The sequence below is a fragment of the Ambystoma mexicanum genome, chromosome 6p, assembly GCF_040938575.1.
Source record: "Ambystoma mexicanum isolate Mex_15411 chromosome 6p, UKY_AmexF1_1, whole genome shotgun sequence".
NCBI lineage: Eukaryota > Metazoa > Chordata > Amphibia > Caudata > Ambystomatidae > Ambystoma > Ambystoma mexicanum.
Genome location: NC_090935.1, coordinates 1331879788 through 1331895787, shown reverse-complemented (window position 1 = coordinate 1331895787; position 16000 = coordinate 1331879788). Strand labels below are relative to the sequence as shown.

The following is a 16000-nucleotide window of genomic DNA, read 5'->3' as shown; positions in this document are numbered from 1 at the left end:
CAGCCAGTGGTCCAGGTAGGGGTACACTACGATTGCCTCCCTGCGCAAGTGCGCTGCCACCACCACCAGTACCTTGATAAATACCCTTGGAGCAGATGCTATTCCAAAGAGTAGCACCTTGAATTGGTAGTGCTGGTTTGCCATCTTGAAACGCAAGAATTTTCTGTGTGCTGGGAACATTGAAATATGAAAATGGGCATCTTTCAATCCAAGGTTGCCATTTAGTCCGCTTGCTTTACCCGTGGGATTACTTCATGTAGCATCATGCAGAATTGTTGCGGCTTGACATAGGTGTTTGCAGGGCGCAGATCTAATACGGGGCGCATTGTTGGATCTTTTTTGGGCACAAGGAAGTACGTTGAATAGATACCCTTGTTTACTTGGTTCGCTGGGACGATTTCCTTCAACAGCAGCGCTTCCATCTCTTCCAGAAGTATGCGCCGTTCCTCCTTCGTGGTGGTTCTTTGTCGCTGGCAATAATAGGAGGGTTGTTGTAGTAGCTCTATGCAATAACTACCCCCCATGGTAGAAAGCACCCATTGTCTGAGTGGATTCCCTCCCATGCGTGGGTGAAGTGTGTTATACGTCCTCTTACTGGAGTGACATGGGAGGGGACCTGAAGCGGGTGGCCACTGCTTTGGGGGTGTGGATCCTCCTCTTCCAGAGGTGGATCTGCCCCGACCACGAGATCTTTGCTGGCCCCTCTGGAAGCCTTGTGAGGATTGGCCTCGAGTAGAACCCCACGATTAACCCTGACCCTGGTTGTATCCTGAACCTCTTTGCGAATGTTGTCCCCTTGAGAGCATCCTCTACTACTTTGCCGAACAGAACATTAGGCTCGATCGGCATATTGAGGAGGGTTGCTTGTGTCTCTAATGTGAAGCCTGACTGGCGCAGCCATGCGTGGCGCTTATAAGTGTGCACTCTGCCATAATTCTTCCAGCAGTATCCCCTGCATCTAAATTATTTTTCAAAAAGCAATTCGACACAGCCTTCCCTCCTGTTACTGTGAGGGAGAGTTGGGATTTTAATGGCTCTGGGGCGGAGGCCATTATTGTGGCTATTTCCTCCCACTTGTGGCAGTTGTAGCTGGCCAGAAGAGTGGTGTTGGCAATTCTTGCCTGTTATGTTGCTGAGGTGGCCACTTTCCTACCGAAAGTGTATATTTTTTTGCTTTCTTTATCGGGGGTGTCTCTGATGAAGCAAGTGGTGTTCCCTGGCCTTTTCCTTGTGGTGATAACGACCAATGATTCCGGCTTTAATTGACCCCTGATGTAGAGGGGTCAGAGGGCGCTGGACGGAACATTTTTTCAATGCAGGGGTTTACTGCCTGCGTTAGGTTAGGGGTCATCAGAGAGGGTTGTATTCTCCTTTGCACGGATTGTAAAAAGGGGATAAATTGGGTTGCTTCTTTCTTTTCACCCAATATGTTGTCGACAAAATCTTTATCGACTTGCGTTTCTTGTGTCTGAATGTGGAAGTTATCAGCTGCCTTTAGGAGCAGGTCATTGAGTTGGAGTTGGTTATCTAGCAATGAATCTGCCACCGGCGGGTATTCATGATGTGGAGACGGTAAGACATAAACCTCTTCATCATCATAATGATCTACCTCCCCTATGTCCGCCTGATCCTCGGGAATCAGTATGCTCCAGTCTCTTGGAAGCTTTGGTTGGGGTCAGAGTTCAAACTGGTCTGGGTCCTGTTAAGGGATGTCTGCTTGAAGGGTGTCTGGCTAAGCCTTTTTTGGGGGTGGTTGTGTCGCCCCACTATCTGGTGGTGTGTTCTGGAAATTGTTTTTTTGGAGAAAAAACAAATCGGCCAAAAAGGACATGCATCTCATGACTATCTTCAGCAGACCACTGTGAGAAACTTGGGATAAATGCAGGAGTCGGAGGTAGTTCAGGTGTAGGCTGCCTCTTGTGCTTCATAGTTTCAGACATAGTTCCCTCCCCTTGGGTAACACTCTCCCTCTCCCTATGGGATTTGTGGGTCGTCGATGTGTGGTGTTTCAAGTCCGCCCTTTCAGCAGTGTTTCTGGGGCATGTTTATTAACAAGATGACAACTTCAAAGTCTGCAGGGATTTAGACGATTTCAAAGTGTCAACTGTCGTTTTTCGGTGGTAGTTTTGAACACAGCATCTGAATTGGATTTATCTTTGGACTTCGGGGCCTGTTGTGAGGCGATCGCGAATGCCCAGAGGAGAGGGAACTGGTGGACCTTACCCTCGACGCCATATGTGGCCGTGTAGTTCGTATCAACATCGACAAATGGCCTTGGGTTGTGTGTTTGGTGGGGTAACTAGTCTATGCTGGTGCCACCGGTGTCGTCCCTGTAACAACACTGCCGGCCCATCTGGTAGGGTCGGGGACTTGCCTGTGGGAATCTGATGGTTCCCTTTCGCTGCCGTCACTGAAGACCCTGATCCTGCCGTCACTAGAGGCACCCTCCACATCTATAGCGGCCTCAGACTGCATGGCATGGTGGGCCCAGCGATTCGTTTTGCAGTCCTTTAAGGTTTTGGGCTGAAAAAGCTTGCAAGCTTTACAGTGGCCCTCCCTGTGATCCCTCGGAAGAAGGGGTTACACACCCAGTGCAAGTCCTTCGAGGGAATATTTTGTTACAAGTGCAACATTTAAAAGGTGTATTTTCCATGTCTAATTGGAAGGGCAGCTTGGCGAATGGAAAGAGGAGAAGGGGAAATATGCATTCTCTTACTTAGCTAAGCTATGTACCACTCCCCGCTTTCCCTACTGTGTGGGCCGAGGCCCGGAGCAGCCTTCCGAGGCCGTGTGGAAGTTCGTTGAGGCAAGTTCTGCAGCCGGCGAAGTTTGTCCTCGAAACCGTTGTCAGAGTTGTTGCCGAGGAATGGCTATAACAGGACAGAGCAACTAGCTCTATTTTTTTTTATAATTGGCGTTAGCCAGGAAGGAACTCCGCTTTCAGCGTCCGACAATAATGGCGGAAAAAACAATCTGAGGGACCTCGATGTGTGAAAAACCATGGGTACAGTGGACATCACACTAGGGATAGTATCACTGGCATGCCCTGTCGACGTCCCAACTGTAATACTCCGCAGCTTCCACTAGATGTCGGCCTATGCATAGCATGTGATCTAAGCAGATTCCACAAGCCTCAGAAATATATAATATTTCTGATGCTCGTATCTGCTTAGACTTGCATGCTCTGCTTAGTCTGACATCTAGTGGTAATTGTAGAGTATTACAAGATTTGTTTTCGAAATTAAAAAAACAGACGTGGCCAGGGCGTGTTAGTAATACAAGTAATACTATCCCTAGTGCGACGTGTACTGTACCCATGGTTCTTCATGCGTCAAGGTGTCTCCGATTGTTTGTTTCTGACATGAGGTTGCATGAAGTGTAGCGCGAGTACAGATGTGAAAGTAGAAACAGTGATAGATCACAAAACATCTATGCGCCATCGACTCCAGAAGTAGAGGAAGGGTGGGCACGCATGTGAATCTAATACAATCACAGGTAGTAATGTATCCCTTCTGAGGCTTCTGGATCTGCTTAGATCACATGCTCTGCATAGATTAGCAAACAGTATCTGGAGAAGGGGTGGGCTGTGAGAAGGTACAGAAGCAAAGAGATGTTCACGCGTGTCCCACCTGTAAATCTGCTTTAGAGCGAGTGTCAATGCAATAATGCTGTGTGAAGGTATGAATAAAACTCCATGTAGGAGTCTTGCAAATGGCGTCTAGAGGGACGTTTGCAATGAAGGCTAAGGTAGCTCCAGTACCTCTGGTAGAGTGAGCACTGGGCGTGAAGGGTAAATCTTTTGGACAGGGAATAGCAGAGATGTATGCACTCGACTGTCCATTTGGAGATGGAGATTTTTTGATATGTGATCGCCCTCTCTCAGGTGCTATGGAAACAAAGAGTTGTTCCTTAGGAGTTAAATTTTGTTCATAGTACAAGACCCCTCGCTCTGTGCATCAAGTGTATGGAGGCTTCTTTCAGCTGAGTTAGATGGATTCTGAAAGAAGGTAGGACGTTCCATCGATTGATAAACAAGGAACTTTGAAATTAACTTTGGTGAAAGCCTAGGATGTGTTCTGAGGACAACTTTGTCTTTGTGTATTGTGAAGAAAGGATCTTGCACGGACAAAGCCTGCAGCTCACAAACCCTTCTTATGGAGGTGATGGTTACTAGGAAATCTGTCTTGTATGTTAGGTTTTAGAGGCTGGATTTGTGCATAGGCTCGAAGGGCGGACCCATGAGTTTTGAGATCACGATATGAAGATCCCAACCCAGAGAAGGGTTAGAGATGGGATGGTATAGCCTCTTTGCCCCTTTCATGAATGCTTTAAGGACAGGAACTTTCCACCAGGACACTGTTGTGAGTGGTGTAAGCTGACAGGAGCGCAAGGTGTACTTTGATGAAATTGAATACTAGGCCGCTGTCACGACCCTTGACCCAAAACCCCACTGGCATGCCCATATGTCAAGTAGGGCAGGACTCTTGGGGCCTCAGAAGCCTTGCACTACGTTCCAGGACTGGCGCCGTTGGCGCCAGGCTCATGTTCAGAATGAGAAACATCCTTGAAGGGACTACTTTTCTTTGGGGCCTGCGGCCAACATGGAGGCACCCACACAGTCTAGTTCCTAGAACCAGACTGTGCTGTACAGTGTTTTGGGGTGTGGTAGCCGGGGACTACTTTACCTGGACTACTTTTCAGAGGGCTATTTAAACCACACCTAAGTTACAGAACACGCTTCGTGTTATTCTGCAGCCAGCAGCATGACGCTCACCGTGTCCAGTGTACTGATACCGGCGATCCTTAAAACAACAGACCTGCAGAGACAAAAAAACATTTTTAGACTCTACTTACCTGCGAATTCCATCCCGCCTCTGCCAGACGTCCGTCCATGCTTCTGCTGCTCGTGGTAATCCATTCAGCCATCAGCATCTTCGGTACACCGCGAACACTCCGGAACGAAGCAACCTGGAGGGAGAGAAAGACAATGTTAAAACAAGTTACTTACGGCGCAAGCCTCAGTCATCACGAGAACCTCACCTGGTTGGGCATCTCTAGGCCGGCATCGTTCCGGTACACCTCGCACACACCATCGCGACCTGAAAAGGAAGAAAGAGTACAGGTTAGCAAGTAAAAGACAAAACAGCGCGTTATCGTAGTACGCTCTTGTGTCCTCCATTCCGGCAGGAGCTCGATCCAAACTGCGCACACGCCAAACCTCCACTCACCTAAGGGGATAAAGAAAAGGCATTAACCACAAGAAAGGAAGGCAAGAACATAAAAAGACTGCTACAATAAGACCTACCTTTATAGACGCTTGAATGGGCTCGCACCAGTGAAGTAACTCGGTCGCTCAAGCCCGCAGAGGACTATGCACCCCTGCAAAGAAGGCAGGACGGAGAGCCCGCCAGAGATAAGGTGAGGAGAGGGCCATCGGGTCGAACCCAGGGTAGGTGGGAGGAGACTGTACCTGATATTAAATTCAGTCCTCCTGTGTTCTCAGGCCCGACTTCCATCGAAGGCACCACCTGGGATTGGGAAGGGGTCCAGGGCGAATCCAGCAACCAGGGCTCAGTGGCATCCCCTTGGATACCACGTGAGCGTAACAGCCGGAGTCTAGTAGGTAAAGCATGTAATGTAGAATGTTAGCTGGGGAACATTCAATTGAGTTTATGGTTTGTGAACTGCATATCACAAATCTCTTCCACTTTTTGAAATAGCAGTGTCTGGTGTTGGGTTTCTGTGCCTCTTTTAGGATGCCCATACAGTGTTAAGGAAGATAAAAGTAGCCGAACTCTGACTTCAGGAGCCAGGCTGCCAAGTTCATGGACTGAGGATGAGGGTGGAGAGATGGTCCCTTGTGTTGTGTTAGCATGCTGTAAGGACACAGGAGCTTGATCGGGTTGCAGATCGCCAGTTTGAGCAGATGTGAAAACTAAGGTGGTCTTGCCCACATAGGAGCAACCATGATTAGAGTAGCTTGTTCCTGTTGCATCTTGTGCACTCTCCTGCTCAGGAGTGGTGTTGGAGGAGAAGCGTAAGCACATTTCCCTGACCAGCTCATTCACAGGGCTTTCCCCTTGGACCCTGTTTGGGGAAACTTGGACGTTAAGTCTGGGCATTGCGCGTTTAGGCTTGTGGCGAACAAGTCTAATGGGGGATGACCCAATGGGAGAAGATTCCATCTAGGATATCTTTGTTGAGTTGCCACTCATGTTCTTCTGGTAGAGGGTATCTGCTTAGAGCAGGCTTGTCCAACCTTTTTGAATGTGGGGCCGAAGCATTAACTTTGTCACCCAGTGGGCCGGCAAGCCAAAAGTCAACAACCTCACCCAAAGCAGTATATTAAAAAGCGATATTGTGTGACCTTTGACACAATAGCATCACAGGCAGTGATAGCCATGCAGTCCCAAGGATAGCTTTTGGTGTCATGGGCAGTGATCAAAGGTTAGTTGATTGTGATTTCTTTCAGTGTCTATGTGTTCATATTTTTCTGAAATAGTGGGGGCGACCGAGCGTAGCGAGGGAGCTACAAGGTTCTAGGGAGGGTTTGGGTGGGTTCCCCCCCCCCCCCCCCAAGAATTTCTTTTCAAATATGGGGTTGAAATGGTGCATTTTACAGCAGAAAAGGTGACCAAAAAGCCATAAGTGTACAATCAGTTCTAAAGGGGAACATGAAAATTCCATGTCACCAACAGTAGAAAAGAACATTTTACAACACAACACATTTTAATGATCAATGTGTCCACAGTGTAAGACAGCACTGTCACTGATGTAACACATCGTCATGCTGGTTGTACCCAAAATATGCCTCTGTAGCAACATGTCTATGCTGGCTGTTCCCAATTTAGGCCAGCATTGTCCTGTACAAAGCATGATTGATGCTTCCTGAGCATGTGCAGTGTGCCCAATACATATGGCAGCTTATCTCTGTAATACACATTACTTCTGTGGTGATGAAAGCAGCATAATTCAACAGATAAAATGTGGAAAAGTGATCACCCAAAGGTGAACCTAACTGAAGAAACGCAATGTGAGCACAATCTAAAAGTATGCAACCTAGCAGGCCTAGTGCACACTTTACCTTTTCTTTCACCAATAAATCGGGGGGGGGGGGGGGGGGGAGAGCGCGAACGCAGTCCCCCACTACCAGAAATAATGCAGTTGTGTATCCCGCATTTGGGAACATAGCAGGGGTCAGCAAATTCGATGTGCAATGGGTAAGCCTCACCCTGGGAGATCTGCCCTTGAGATCACATTCTCCCCTGCCAGCTAAGTATGAGTTGCATGCAAGAGGGCAGGGGTTGGGTCAGTTCTGGGAAGCCCCGCTAAGCGAGGGTGAGAAGGCAGGCCCTGACCCAGCCCCAACCCCCCAATCCCCGGAAGCTCTGAGCATCTGCAGAGCTGCCTGTCCCGCGTGTAGGGATAAGCTCCAGCAGGCAGAGCCCAGCAGAAGAGCAGATTGTAGCGCAGTTCCTTTCTCCCATCAGGTGCTGCTCGGCCCGAGATTTGTATAAATAGCAGGATGGCTTGAGCAGGCCTGTTGCAGTCTGCCCACTGGCCTGTCAGCCCCACACGGGCCCATGGCCCTCCTGAGCGTAGCTGCTCAGCGCTGGCCCCTTTCACACCATCATAATCATCCTGGACCTCGACGCTCCACCACCCCTGAATCTCAGAGTTCTGCTCAATGACAATGCTGAAGCTTTGACATCTTTGCCGTAACCATATGCCGTGTTGTCAGCCGAGCCTGCACAGCGCCAAAGGCAAGTATTCCCTTGTCAGGGCCCAGAGGTCACTGAGTCTTCCAGTGCCATCCACTTTCCCAGCGTTTCCCAGCGTTTTCTACCCACAAATCAGCACCACTGCCAAACAGAACTGCATCATTGGGGCCCATCGCTGCTGCTCTCCGACTTGACCCCAGCCCAGCGCAAAGGCACCCATGCTTCTGGTCTGATGCTGAAAAGCCTGGCTCTTCTGAGATCCGAAAGACAAGAACTAAGGTATTTTGGGAACATAGTACTATTGTTTTTTGTGTTGCAACTATCAGCTCACACCTCTCCTGAAGGGTATAGGCTGCCCTCAGACTGCGCTACCAAAAGAGTGAAAATAAGTTATACCTGTTGGGCTTGCCCGTTTCACTTTTATGATTGGGATCACTGCTGCATGGGTATTAAGCGTGTTATAAATAACCTATCATACCACTCGTATTTTCTCCCGAGCTGCAGCAACTATTCGAAGTGTACTCCGATCCATTTTGTGAACAAACTCAATCCACTAACAACCGAAAACTTTGGTTCCCATTGATTTGGATTTTGTTTCCTTTCTATACATTTCTGGAGAGCAATTTTTGAAAGGTTGTTCTTGAGTGTGTAGATTATTTGCTATTGCCCACTTTTGCTGAATGGCAATTTCGACAAAACATTTTTTTGCCGCATTTTTTTACGCTTTTTTACCAAAAAAAATAGATGGTAATTTTGGTTAAGGTATATAGAAAGTGAGGGTGCAGGGGTTCTGCCACCGGTTTTTGTGGTTAAAAAAAGCAATAAAATTGACCCAAATGAATGTGGCGAAATTGGCATTCGCCATAAAAAAGGCAGAGAAAGTTTATTGATACGATTATTTATGTGTCCACAGGTCAATCACAGCATGGGTGGGATTTGTAAGGGGGCCATGGTGATTGAATCGGGTTTACTGGTGAAAGGATGGTGATCCAGCACAGAGCGGCTCCTTTTGTGCCAATGTTTCCAAGTCTCCCCCCAAAAATATTGTGACTGATGATGCTGATAGCAGTCTAGTAGAGTGAGTGTGCGCTCAGAATTCTGATTCGTCTTGTTCTTTTATGTGTCCCGAATAGATCACAGAGTAGTTTTGCGCACAGGCACATTTAAAAAAAAAACAAAAAAAAAAAAAATTTTTTTTTTTTTTTTACTCAAGCATTGTCCAACATACGGCCTGGCGGGCCACATAAAATGGCTTGGCGGGCCGCATTGTGGCCCGCGGGCCGTACGTTGGACAACCTTGGCTTAGAGAGTGTCTGCCAGAGCATTGAGTTCCCAGGTTAGGAACATGTTCCACCTGAATGCCCACTTCCATATTTTTTGGGATATCCTGGACAGACTTCGAGAGTGTATGCCCCTTCATGCTTGTTTATGTAGAACATGGCAGTGGTGCGGTCTGAGGACTTTCACCGTCTGATCTGAAAGATGCTTTTGAAAGACTTGAAGAGCCTTCAGAACTGCTAGAAGGTCTAGGAAGTTGATGTGTTTTTGGGCTGTAGCGCGTGTCCACTGACTGTGGGCTGTGTGGTGGAGGAAGTAAGCCCCCATCTGGCTAGTGAGGCTTCTGTAGACAGTATCGCTTGTGCTGTTGGAACGCAAAAAGGTTTTCCTTTTACCAGGTTGCCCCTGGACCACCAGCTAAAAGCTTATACCAGGATTAGCGAAACAACCACTAGATCGTCCCACTGACCGCTTGCCTGAGAGCATTGTTTCGCTAACCACTCCTGTATTGGGTGCATAGCATGCGCAGGCACAGGCACGGGTGTGGCACTAAGTGAATGCATGAGGCCATCGTCCCTAGCAAGCGCACCTCTTTGCGTACAGTTATCTAGCGACCAGACTTGTAATGAGGTACTTGCAACAACATATTTTGTACTCTCTCCTTTGACGGGAAAGCCAGTTCTTCTTTTTTATTTAAAATGGCTCCCAGAAACGGTTTTATTTGGCTGGGAACTAGACTTTATTTTTTCTCGTTGATGGAGAAACCAAAAAAGAAAAGAAGGTTTATCGTTCTTTGGGTGTTTTGTCTGCAAATTTTATGAGAGTCCCCGGTGATTAGCCAGTTAGCCAGATAAGGGTACACAGGGATTGAAACACTGGAGGTGTGCTGCCACTACTGAGAGCACCTTTGTGAACACTCTTGGGACTGAGGCGATGCAGAAAGGGAGCACCTCGAACTGGTAGTGAACTTGCGCTATTTTAAATCACAGCTCTTTCCTGTGCGCAGGGAGCATTGAAGTTAAAAGTATGCATCATTTATAACCAAAGTTGCCATGAAATGCCCCCGTTTTATGAGGGGGATTACCTCTTGAAGTGCAGTCATGCAAAACGTTTGGAGGTACGACATTTGTTCTCAGGCGCAGATGTAGTACTAGGCGCATGGACAGATTTTTCTTTGGCACATACGTTGAATAGCCTGGTTTACCAGATTGGCTGGGACAATCTCTATGGTGTCCTTTTCAAGCAGGGTCATTACTTCTTCCAATAGTATGCTCCGCTTGTTAGGCAAGATTGTATGCAGTACCCTTTGGGTGCACTACAACAAACCTGACCTCCTGGCAATAGGAACCCAACCTTTGGTTTAAGCCTGTACTACACAGGTTGGTAGCGTGTTGAGCAGTCAGGCTTATCTCAAGAGGGGTCAATGTGAGCTGTAGGGGAGGCGCAGGGATTCACAGTGACAAGTATTCAAATAAACACTTATAAACAAGGTTTCTTGAATAAACAATTGTTAATTTATCAGTTAGTTAGGGTAAGCCTTCTTCAGAAGGGAGAAATGTAACAGTAACATTCAAATATACTTCACAAAATACACACTCTTAATATCTCTAAATCAGTGCGTACCCTTTTGGGATAGCCCACAGACACAACCTACACCCTCCGGTGACTTCAGTAGCTAGGGTGCTGGGGACATTAATATATCACTGTTGCATTTAGAATCATTTAGGAGTAAGCCAAAGGAAAAGGTTATTAGAACATACAAGAGACCACAAATATTCTTAAGCAGGCAAATACTTTCAGATCCCCTGATAAGAATCCTTCAGTAGAACAGGCGAAGCCAAAGTCAATAGGCAAAAGTCTATATGAGCTGAAGCACTTCTTTGCAGGTAAGTAAGAAAAGTCTTTGCACAATGTTTTAGAAGTCTTTGAAGAAAAAGAAAAATCAATGTAGGGCCACAAGCCATTAGACTTGTGAGTAATAGAAGGTGCAAGTAACTCTACAGCAAGTTCTCTCAGACTTTTACAGTACCTTTGTATTGAAGGAAAAAGTGCAGCAGATGACTTCTGTTCCTGAGCAGCTCTGCAGACCTCACTGTTCCTGGTGCTACGTGGGGACAAGAGGGAGGACTTCTGGGGACTTCTTGGGACGGTCACCACTCGCAACCGCAAATCTACAAACAAGTGGCTGTTTGGTGTTTCAGCTCCTCACATCCATCACAAATAGCAACACAGCAGTTCCTGGCTGTCGAGATGGGCTTTCCTTGCTTCTGGGGTCCCACACTCTTGAGGGGGCTCAGGCTCGGTCATTCCTGCTTCCTGGGAGTGCGGAGATCTTCCTGGAGCTCTTGACCAGCTTAAAAGCAATGCACACAAACTGGTGTTAGTCTCCCCGACGTTTCGGTTTCCAGCAGCAACTCTGTGGAAAGTCAACCAGCTCTGAGAGAATATCCAGGTGGCTTACTTTGGAGTTGATTGGTCCCACCAACTCAAGGGGAGAAGTTGTCCTTGCAGGGGCTTCTCAGTCGATACGAATTTGGAGTTTCAGGACAGCAGCAGGGCTTCACCAGGCGAACCAACGGTCCAGGATTTGCAGCGGGCGTCCTCTACAAGTTCTTCTTCGGTTCCTTTGTCCAGTGTTCGACTCTGCCTTCCAAGCCAAAAGCCTTGCCTTTTATTCAGTTCTCTCCCATTCATTCCAGCCCAACTGTCAATCACCCAGCAGGGTGGCTGTCCTTGCCGGACAGTCAGCCAGCCAATCACTACAGAGTGCATTTGGGTCTCCTAGGAGACTAAGAACAGACACCATGGAGCCAGAAGCGGGCTTCACTCGTGAATCCCGCCAAAGGCAAAGCAAGCAAAGGAACCAAACCTGGATTGGCGCGCAGAGTAAATCTCAAGAAGGAACTTTCCACAAAGAAATGGTGAAAAAAGAAGACCGGACCATTTTGACAAAAATGCCACCCTTGGGTTCTTTACTGCAGCTGCGAACGCAGCTCGCGGTAAATGCACACCACGGTAGTTAAAAGTAAACCACTGCCAAAAGCCATTCATTGAGGAAAGGCTAAGAAAAATGTTGCAATAGGGTGCTGGAGGGGTTACCTAGTAGCCCCTTTGTCTATCTTCTCATGTAAGATAGTGTGTGCTGGGTCTAGAAAGTTACAAATGTAAGAAAAGTCAATTTCACCTTACTGCTCTGGAAAATAGTAGTTTATCCCAGAGAAGGTATTTAAACCTTTGGGAAATCTAGGCGACTTTCCTGTGCCACTGCACTGAAGGTGCTGTGTGACAACGTAAAAGGTGATGCCTATGGAGTTTGTCAGGCTCCATAACCAAAAGAAAGTGTTCAAAATCACATTAAAATACACAAGAGACTGTTAAAGAGTCTCATTCTCTCCAGGTTAAAAAAAAAAATCAAGTCCTCAAAATCCAGCATAGTTGCTGGGGGTCTCTAAGGTAGATGGAATTAACATATTTCTGAGAATTCTCACTAACACTGCTCTTCTGGTGCCATCTTTGTCATGGCGGGCAGTTGGGTGGTTTTTGCAAAGGTTCGATGCAATACCGCCCCGCTACGGTAGCCAACACCTACTTGTCTGACGTTAACCCCTCCCATGCGTGGAGGAATTGAGAGATTCGCCCTCCTACTGGAGTTGCATGGAAGGGGACCTGTAGTGGTGCGTAATTTGTTGGAGGGGTGGAGCCTTTGCCAGGTGAGGTTCTGCCACTTCCTCTGGATCTTTTATTTCCTCTTTGAAAACCAGCAGAGGAGGATTGTCCTTGTGAGGGCCCCCAAGTTGAAGACTGTCCACCCTGATTGTATCTGGTAGAGCGTTGCAATCCCTGACCTCAAAACCATCTAGAGTTTGAGGAACCCTGTTGGATGTAGATTTTGTTGGTTAAATGGCCAAGGGATTTAAGAATATCATAACTTTGCGCTCTTGAGGGCATCTTCGACGGCCTTGCCGAAGAGGATATTAGGTTCCACTCGCATGTTAGAGGGTGGCCTGTGTCTCCAATTTAAAACTGGACCGTCCAAGCCAGGCATGGCGCTTAATAAGTGTGCCTTCTGCGATGATGCAGCCCGCATGGTCCACTGCATCAAGATTGGTTTTGAGGCTGCAGTTAGATATCTACTTGTCCTCTGAGATGGTGCTTAATAGTTGTGATTTTAGGGGTTCTGGAACCACTTCGTCCTGGTGTTCCAATGCCTCCCACTTATGGCAGCCATAACTAGCTATGAGGGTAGAGTTATTTGTCCTTCTAGCCTGATCAGCCGCTGAGGATGCAACTTTTCTTCCAAAAGTGTAGATTTTTTTTACTCTCCTTGTCCGGCGGGGCTTCAGCCAACACCTGAAGGGTGCCAGCCCTCTTCCTAGTATTTGACAAGTGAGTGGCGTTTTAGCTGACTCCTAATATACAGAGGGTCTGTGGGGGCTGGCTTGAATATTTTTTCAATTCTAGGGTTAACCGCCATTGTGAGGTTAGGCATAAGTAAGGGCTCTATACGTCTTTGTATAGACTAACGATGGGATAAACTGAGTGGTGGACTTCTTGTCACCAAGAATATCCTCCACAAAGTGCTTGTCTCCTTGTGCCTCTTGGGTGTCAATACTGAAATGTTGGGCAGCCTAAAGCAGCAGTTTGTTGTATTGGAGCGGATTATCTACAGGTGAATCGGCTACGGGCTGATCCTGGTGGTCAGGCGACTGGATGACAGATGTCATCGTAGTACTGGTCCTGACTGATCTCCCTGGTCTACCTGAGAGCTGGGGTCTTGTGAACCTGAGGAATCGATGGCATACAAGTCCTGAGAGGGGTCTTGATAAATAGATGGAGGGGCCTAGGGCAGAAGTGCTTGGCTGTGGGTCAAGACGTGGATTTTTGGCATGGGGTTGATGTTTTGCAGCCCATGACTGGGCGGCATCTCTAAGTGACGCAAATTCTTCTGGGTGGCTATCCATTCAAGTCAACAAAGCAGGACATCCTTTCATTAATTTTTTTAAATTGTTCGGGGGCCCACTCAGCTGTGTGGGAAACCTGAAGGGGTAGAGGTGGTAAGGGAGGGTGTCTGCTCTTTGTGTTGCATTGCTCCTGTGAGTATCTGCAGGGGATGAGGTACCATCCAAGGTCTTTAGAGACAAACGTGTTGAGGATGTTGCTTTTCTCAGTTATTTTCTTTTTAAAAGAGTAGCAGGAATAGGTTTTTCATATGTTCCTGCATTTTCAGTGCATATTTGGCGGACGCCGATACGCCTTTCCACACATGGGAGTTCCGAGCCGCGGTTGCCTTTGGCATCACTAGGGACACCGGCACGGCTCGTTGCCCCCCCCAGGTCACGTTTGGCGTCGGACAGGTACCTCCGTCTGGCACGGTGGCCATCTTGTCGAGCTGCCTGCGACGTGTTTCTCGGCTCGCTTGGCCCAGCCTCCTAAAAGACTCTTGCGTGTGGATCACAAGGCCTACCCTGCTCCTCGGCCCTACGCCCGGTAGGTGTGACACCCTCGACCCAGGGATCTGTAGAGCTGTGTTTAGGTGCCTCCTCTGATGTATTGCCGGTACCAGGCCGTAGCCCCTCAGCCATATTGCCGGTACAAGGGCAGAGCTCCTCATGATAATCCGGTACAAGAACCTTCTGGTCCCTCAACACTGCCACCGGGAGGATCCAAGGATCCCTCAGCCCGAAGGCCCGTAGCTGCTGCAGCCTCAGTGCATGTGCTGGTACAAGGACCTGAACGGTCCCTCCTGCATGGGAGAGTCTGTGGGAAGGAGTCTCCTTTGCAGGGTGCGATGGAAAATAGCTGCCCTAACTTGGGCCTGGCTCAGTGTTTCACGACGTTCTTGAGGTCCTCTGGAGCAGACTTCTGGAAGAGTTCGCTCCACCTGCCTAGTCTGTTCTTCAGCGATTTCGATGACAGCAATCCACACGCTGTACAAGCTTGCCAACCGTGGTTTGGGCCAAGGCAACGTAGGCAGAGGGCGTGGGGTCTGAAGTTGCTGGATGGCCACCTGCTGAACCCTGTGGAAGTCGACATGTACCGGGGAGGAGCAGGACGCCCGAGGACAGAGTACCTGAATGATTAAAAGACAAAAAAAAGACAAAGAAGTATCATCCGTGCATGGAATTACATGGCCGAAGCCAAACCCAGGAGCGCTGGTGAATTCGGCCCGTTCCCGTCGACGCGGAAAAGTGGAGAAATGGGCGCCATTTTTGATGGGCCTTTGTTTGCCGACAGCGCAGTGAGGTAAAGTCTGGAAAATAGGTTTGTGGTTATTTTGTGGACAACAAAGTGCCTGGAAAGGGTGGGGAGTAAAATTAAAAGTTGAGAGGTCTTTTTATAGGTGAAAAAAAGCTGTGCAGGTTCTGCTGTGTCTGACGTACATTTAATTGTCCGCGGACTCAATTGGTATTTGACTGGGCAGGGGGACGGGGGGTGTCAGGGGTTCTGGGTAAGCCTTATTATTTGAAGATGTATTGTACATACTTGTGAAATTTAACGAGTCCCGGGTGTCTTCAGTGGGATCCTCTACTTTGTATATGATAAGATAAGGCATTTATAACGTGCCTATACACAAGTGTAGGGGTCTTGGCTCCAGCAATAATCTTGGGAATGGCTGCAGGAGTCCCCATTTTATCCAGGATCTGGGCTGGAGTTGCCACTAGCCAACTAAAGGCAATCATCTGCACCATTCAAACTGGCAGGGGCTGTCCAATCCTGGAAAGCCTCTGGCCACTGCATCTGCTCAGCAACAGACAGCTGGCTTGGATGTGGCTTGGGTCCAGACAGACCCAGACCCCAACACTGCAACATGTGTGGACTGGGCTTGGATGGTCCCAGTCCACATCCAGGCCACAGTGTCTGATGCTATGCAGTGTTCTTGGCTAGTGGCTGTTCATGATTGGACAGCCCCTTCTAGTTTGTATGATGCAGATACTTACCATTGGTGGAGACCAGTCCAAATCTTGGATATAGGAGAACTCTCCTGCAGTCATTCTGGAGAT

The 16000-nt window shown here is 48.1% G+C and overlaps 1 protein-coding gene and 1 non-coding gene across 8 annotated transcripts in view; both read right to left on the bottom strand.

Moving 5' to 3' along the window:
- The window catches only part of ACO1 (aconitase 1), a 792824-nt gene that overhangs the window by 170752 nt on the left and 606072 nt on the right, over positions 1-16000 (bottom strand). The window lies entirely within an intron of this gene.
- Positions 7119-7280, bottom strand: LOC138512733 (U1 spliceosomal RNA). Its single transcript, XR_011281512.1, has one exon. It is a non-coding gene; the product is annotated as a U1 spliceosomal RNA (small nuclear RNA).